The sequence below is a fragment of the Gossypium hirsutum genome, chromosome A05 (genome assembly GCF_007990345.1).
Source record: "Gossypium hirsutum isolate 1008001.06 chromosome A05, Gossypium_hirsutum_v2.1, whole genome shotgun sequence".
Taxonomy (NCBI): Eukaryota; Viridiplantae; Streptophyta; class Magnoliopsida; order Malvales; family Malvaceae; genus Gossypium; species Gossypium hirsutum.
This window is the reverse complement of record NC_053428.1, coordinates 45,288,763-45,294,644: the sequence shown is the minus strand read 5'-3', so window position 1 is coordinate 45,294,644 and position 5,882 is coordinate 45,288,763. Positions and strand designations below refer to the sequence as shown.

At 37.4% G+C, this 5,882-nt stretch overlaps 1 non-coding gene across 1 annotated transcript; it reads left to right on the top strand.

The window, feature by feature from the left end:
• The first annotated feature begins 271 nt into the window (after nt 1-271).
• Nucleotides 272-378, top strand: LOC121229908 (small nucleolar RNA R71). Its single transcript, XR_005927861.1, has one exon. It is a non-coding gene; the product is annotated as a small nucleolar RNA R71 (small nucleolar RNA).
• The last annotated feature ends 5,504 nt before the right edge of the window (nt 379-5,882 follow it).

Here is a 5,882-nt window from a genome sequence, read left to right as displayed (position 1 = left end):
AAAACCACACAAACTATCAATCTTTTTATTTAAAAGCTCTACTTGGTTAGATAGCATAGTAACCACATCGAGGTTGAAAACATCAGCTGCCTTCGTTGGCTTTGTCCTCATAACTTGCCACTGATAGTTATTCAGTGACATCTCCTCAATAAATTCGTAAGCCACCTCAAGTGTCTTATTACTGATAGTTCCACCAGCAGCTGCATCAATCATCTACCGAATCGAAGGATTCAGGCCGTTGTGAAACGTTTGAACTTGTAGCCAGAGTGGTAGCCCATGGTGAGGGCATCTTCATAAAAGGTCCTTGTATCTCTCCCATGCATCGTAGAGTGTTTCTAAATCCATCTGCACAAAAGAAGAGATATCATTACGTAATTTGGTTGTTTTAGCCAGCGGAAAATATTTTAATAAAAACTTTTCGGTCATTCATTCCCAAGTAGTGATTGACCCTCATGGTAACGAGTTCAACCATTGTTTAGTCTTATTCCTTAACGAAAAGGGAAACAATCGAAGGTGAATGGCATCATCAGAAACACCATTAATTTTAAATGTATCGTACAATTCTAGGAAATTTTCCAAGTGAGCGTTGGGATCCTCGTCCTGCAAACCATCAAAGTAAACAAACTGTTGTATCATTTGAATTGTGTTAGGTTTCAGTTCAAAATTATTTGCAACAATAGCATGTCTAACTATACTTGACTCAGTTCCTATTAAATTAGATTTAGCATAATTATACATAGTGCGTGGAGCAGGATTCTAATTTACCGAATCAGCAGCAATCGTAGGAGGTAGCGGATTTTCTTGGTTTTCAGCCATCTCCTCGGTTGTGGTTGAAGTATTGTCCTCTTGCTCGTCCTCTGTGTATCTTAGGCTCTTGTTTGTTTCTGCGAACTGTGCTGTAGATCTCACCGTCAAAAAGTAGTGATCCTAACTGGTTTCTTCTGGTCATAAACTAGAAAAACCTGTCAGAAGAAAATAAATGAAGAATTAGAAAATAAAATAAAATAAATAAATAATTTAAATTGCAATAAAAGTAAAATGGCTAAAGTAATAAAAATCGAGTGTTCCTAATATCCTAATTCCCCGGCAATGGGGCCGAAAACTTGATGCGTGATATTCGTAACAGGTTTTAAAGATTTATAAGTGAATCGTTCTTGAGACTAGCTTATTATCACGATTAAGGCAAGTGTACCTATCGAACAGTAGTATAGTTCAACAAGACCGGATTGTCGAACCCAAAGGAACTACGAGTACTAGTATTTACTTCCTTTTTATTATCTAGCCTAAAAATTAAGAGGTTTGGTTATCTAAACTAATTACTAACTAAGAATGCACAGAAAGAAAACTTGGGAAAATACTTTTGGGAAAATTCGATTGATTGAGACAATACCTAAGGAAAAATCCACCTAGACTTCACTTGTTATTTGACTCTGAATCAGACAATTTATTCATTTGACTTGATCCGTAGAAATCCCTAAGTTATATTATTATCTCTCTCGATATTAATAACATCTAACCCTAGGTTGAATAATTCAAATCTCTTTCTAATTAACAGCCTAGGATTGCATTAACTCGATCTATGGATTCCCTTATTAGGTTTCACCCTAATTCGGAAAAATCTTATAACCCTATCTCTAGGCGTGCAATCAACTCCGCTTAATTATGACAAATTTACTCTTAGACGGGGTCTATTCCTCCTCTGAATAAGAGCTTAACTTGAATCAATATCCTGGAATATCAAAACAAGAATTAAGAACAAGCCCAATATTTATCATACAATTCAGATAATAATAACAAGATCCATCTTAGGTGTAACACCCCGAACCCGAGTCCGACACCGGAGTCGAACACGAGGTGTTAACAAACTTTGAAAAATTTCCAGACACTGCCCAATCTGTGTACTAGTCACTTTAAAAATCATATCTTGAGCTTCACAACTCGAAAATCAGTTTCGTGATTTTTCCCTGAAACTAGACTCATATGCCCATCTACATATTTTTTTCTAGAATTTTTGATCAAGCCAATTAGTACAGTTTATTAGTTAAATTCTCCCATGTTACAGGAATCGACTACCCTGACCTTTGCGCATTACGACTTGGATATCTCCTTGTACAGGGCTCCAATACTGATGCTGTTTGTTTCTATAGAAACTAGACTCAGAGAGGAATCTATAAATATATGGTATGACTCCTAATTATCTCTGGTTAATTTATAATGAATTTCCAAAGTCGGAACAGGAAATCCAGAAACCGTTCTGGCCCTGTCTCATGAGAACCTGAATATCTCTTAACATACTATCCGTATGATGGTTTAGTTACTTTCCTATGAAAGTAGATTCATCAAGGTTTGTTTACATAATTTATTCACTATTTAATTCCCTTCCTACTATTTTTAGTGATTTTCCAAATCTACATCACTGCTGCTGTCAGCATCTGCCTTTAAGGTAGACTTTACCTATTTCATGGTTTCCATGATTCAACTAGCCCTTTTTGCATAAATAGCACAATTTATGAAAGTGATTAACCATCCCCATGGCCAATCCTTGTCAAGCATATCCACACCAAATGATTATAACAATATACTCAAACACATATAAGCCATTTTCGCATGGCTATCCAAAATTTATACAAGTCCAAAGGGTCCACGACCCACAACAAACGGGTAGTCCTATACATGCCATTTCGAAGTTCAACCAAAATTGTACCAAAAGGGGGCTTTGATAGTGTGGGCGACTTTGACCTCAAGATCCCGAGTCCGATAGCTGGAGAACCAAATCTATAAAACAGAGGAGCAATGAAACGGAGTAAGCAATTTATGCTTAGTAAGTTTTGAGCAAGGAATTCCAGCACAACAAAAGTATAGCATTCATATAGCTAAATGGATAATTTCATATGCACAAATTTACGATATCGTACTTGCTTCACATTATCAACCCTTATGTACATACACAAAAGATCAACTCGGCCAAAGGCCGGTAGCTCGTTTATCAACTGAGCGAATACTTATTTGTAAGGGCTCAACTACATTCAAGCACATACGAAACATACCTCAATGTCGGGATGTTTCGAGAGTATTAACTGGAATTTTACAGCAAGTTCATTCATTCCCAAATCACGTACCTTCGGAATTTAACCGGATATAGCTCCTCGTTCAAATGCCTTCGGGACTTAGCCCGGTTATAGTAATTCGCACAAATGCCTTCGGGACTTAACCCGGATTTAGTAACTCGCACAAATGCCTTCGGGCTTAGCCCGGAATTAGTATCTCGCACAAATGCCTTCGGGCTTAGCCCGGAATTAGTATCTCGCACAAATGCCTTCGGATCTTAGTCCGGATATGGTCACTTAGCACAAAGCCTTCGGGACTTAGCCCGGACAGCATTCAATTAATCATGCACATCTAACAATAATTCATGGCACATTCGTATTTCTTTTTCATTAGCAAAACTCAAACACAAGGCACATACCATCCTTGCACATTCGGCTCAATAGCCACACATAGAGCATGATTTTAATTTGCTTAAAACATGATTTAATCACATCGTAATTTAAGCTCTCTTACTCAAGAACTTACCTCGGGTGTTGTCGAACGATTCTGCTAACTATTCGACCACTTTTTCCTTCCCTTTATCGAATCTATTTCCCCTTTGCTCTTGAGCTTAATTAAACAAATAAATTGATTTCATCATTTAGGCATCGAAAAGATGAACACAAGGCACTTAGCCCATATTTATACATTAAACATTAAAGTCACATACATGTGAAATCATGCATCAACACAACATATTAGCTAATTTTTCCCCCTTGGCCGAATATGCATGTCTATTTTTGGGGTCGATTTCAACACTTAATACACACATATACACACTAGTAAAGCATCCTCTCCCTTCCCATCGATTTAACACATGCATTGCTCATTAACATGTAAAAGTTACATTCGGCCTTAGCACACAACTTGCTAGCCGATTCTTCTCCATTTAGCAACCAATGCACATATGTGCTCACACAAAAATGCTAAAAAGGAGGTTCAAGAATCATCAAGTCATCATCACATGCATCATTAACAAACTTCATATTTAGCATGCAATGGCATTAACACAACCTCCACCTAGGCCGAATTTTAACTCATCCTCTTGCCTCATCACCACCACATCAAACATCAACCAAGAATGATGCATCCATGGTCAAATGTCATTTCCATCACATAGCAAGATTTAGACCATGGGCTAGGTAGAACTCAAGCTAACAACTAAAACATGCATGCATCTCATGGAACATCATCAAACATACCTTAGCCTAGCTACATGCATGGCCGAACCTCTTCACCTTTCTTCTTCCTTCCTCCTTAAAATTATTGGCCAAGGATGAACCAAAGGATGAGAAATTTTTTTTTCTTTCTTCCTTAGAACATTCGGCCAAGGGGAAATGAAGAAAGATGGACACTTTTTTTTTGTTTTTCCTTCTTACTTTCACGGCAATGGGGAGGGGAAGAAACAATTACACACATCCTTTCCTTTTTCCATTTCTTTATTCCCCATACTTCTTATTATATTTTATCCTACATACCTCACTAGGCCAACATGTTCCCAACATGTTTCCACCCATAGCATGGCCGGCCACTACTTATTAGGGGGGGAATTTGACATGCAAGTCCCCCCTTTTTTTCCACATGCGCTAATAGGTCCTTACGCATTGACCTATCACATTTTAAAATTTTCTCACATAAGTCCTATTGACTTAATTCACATGCAATCGACTAAATCGAAGCTTGAAATTTTCACACATTCATAGTTACATATTCTAGACAATAAATATCACATTCAAACATTTCGGTGACTCGGTTTAACGGTCCCGAAACCACTTCCCGACTAGGGTCAATTTTGGGCTGTCACATTAGGTTTCATTCCCCTTAGGTATTTAGGGGGTTTAGTTCATACTTATGAAAAAAAATCTCAAAAGCATAAAGATAACAAAACGTAAGAAAACCCAAAACTCCTGAAGGAACTTGAAGGAAGATCTTCAGTCTTGATGATGAATCTGGCTTCTGAGATGGGTCAATCGGATTTCCTTGAGTAATTTCTTACTTCCTACTCTGTGTCCCCCTTCTAAGTGCCTCTTGAGGTATTTAAATAGGCTTTAGAATGCCTAAGAGCCCTCAAAATTGGCCTTTTCCGAATTGGACTAAACTTGGACTCGGTAAGGACACGCCCGTATGACACGCCCGTGTACGTTACTTAAGGCCGTGGTCAAGGCTGTTAAATGGGCACGGACATGTGATCTACCCATGTAAGTCATGCTTCGATCTTACCAAAAGGACATGCCCGTGTGACACGCCCGTGTGAGGAAGTCCGGGCCGTGTTGATTTGTACTGGCCTAAATTCAAGGTTATCGGAACAGTGGTTTCGTAACCACAAATCTAATTTAAAGAGAAATTTATTTTAATATTTTTTCATGAATATTTATATGATAGGAAAATCGTATTAAAATATCGATAGAAAAATTTTACCGATTTAGTGGTTAGTTAGAAAAAAAGGAATTATTGAAGGAATTGGATAAAAACAAAGTATCGAAACCTTGATCTCATAAAAATAAGTAGGAAATATTTTTATAAGTATTTATAAAATGTTGGTGATGTGGTATTAAAATTTCGTTAGAAAATTTTAATGTTTGGGTAGTTAATTAAATGAAAAGGACTAAATTGGAAAAGGTGTAAAAGTTGCTAAAATGATTAAATAGCTTAAGTGTCTAATGAGAAAGGATTTAAAAGGCAATTAAACCCAAAACTTATTTGGGCTGGACGGAAAGGGCTTGAAATCAGCTATAAACCCCTCAACAATTGGTGGTTTTGTACATTTGCCCTAAGCCACTTTTAGCAAAGTTGAA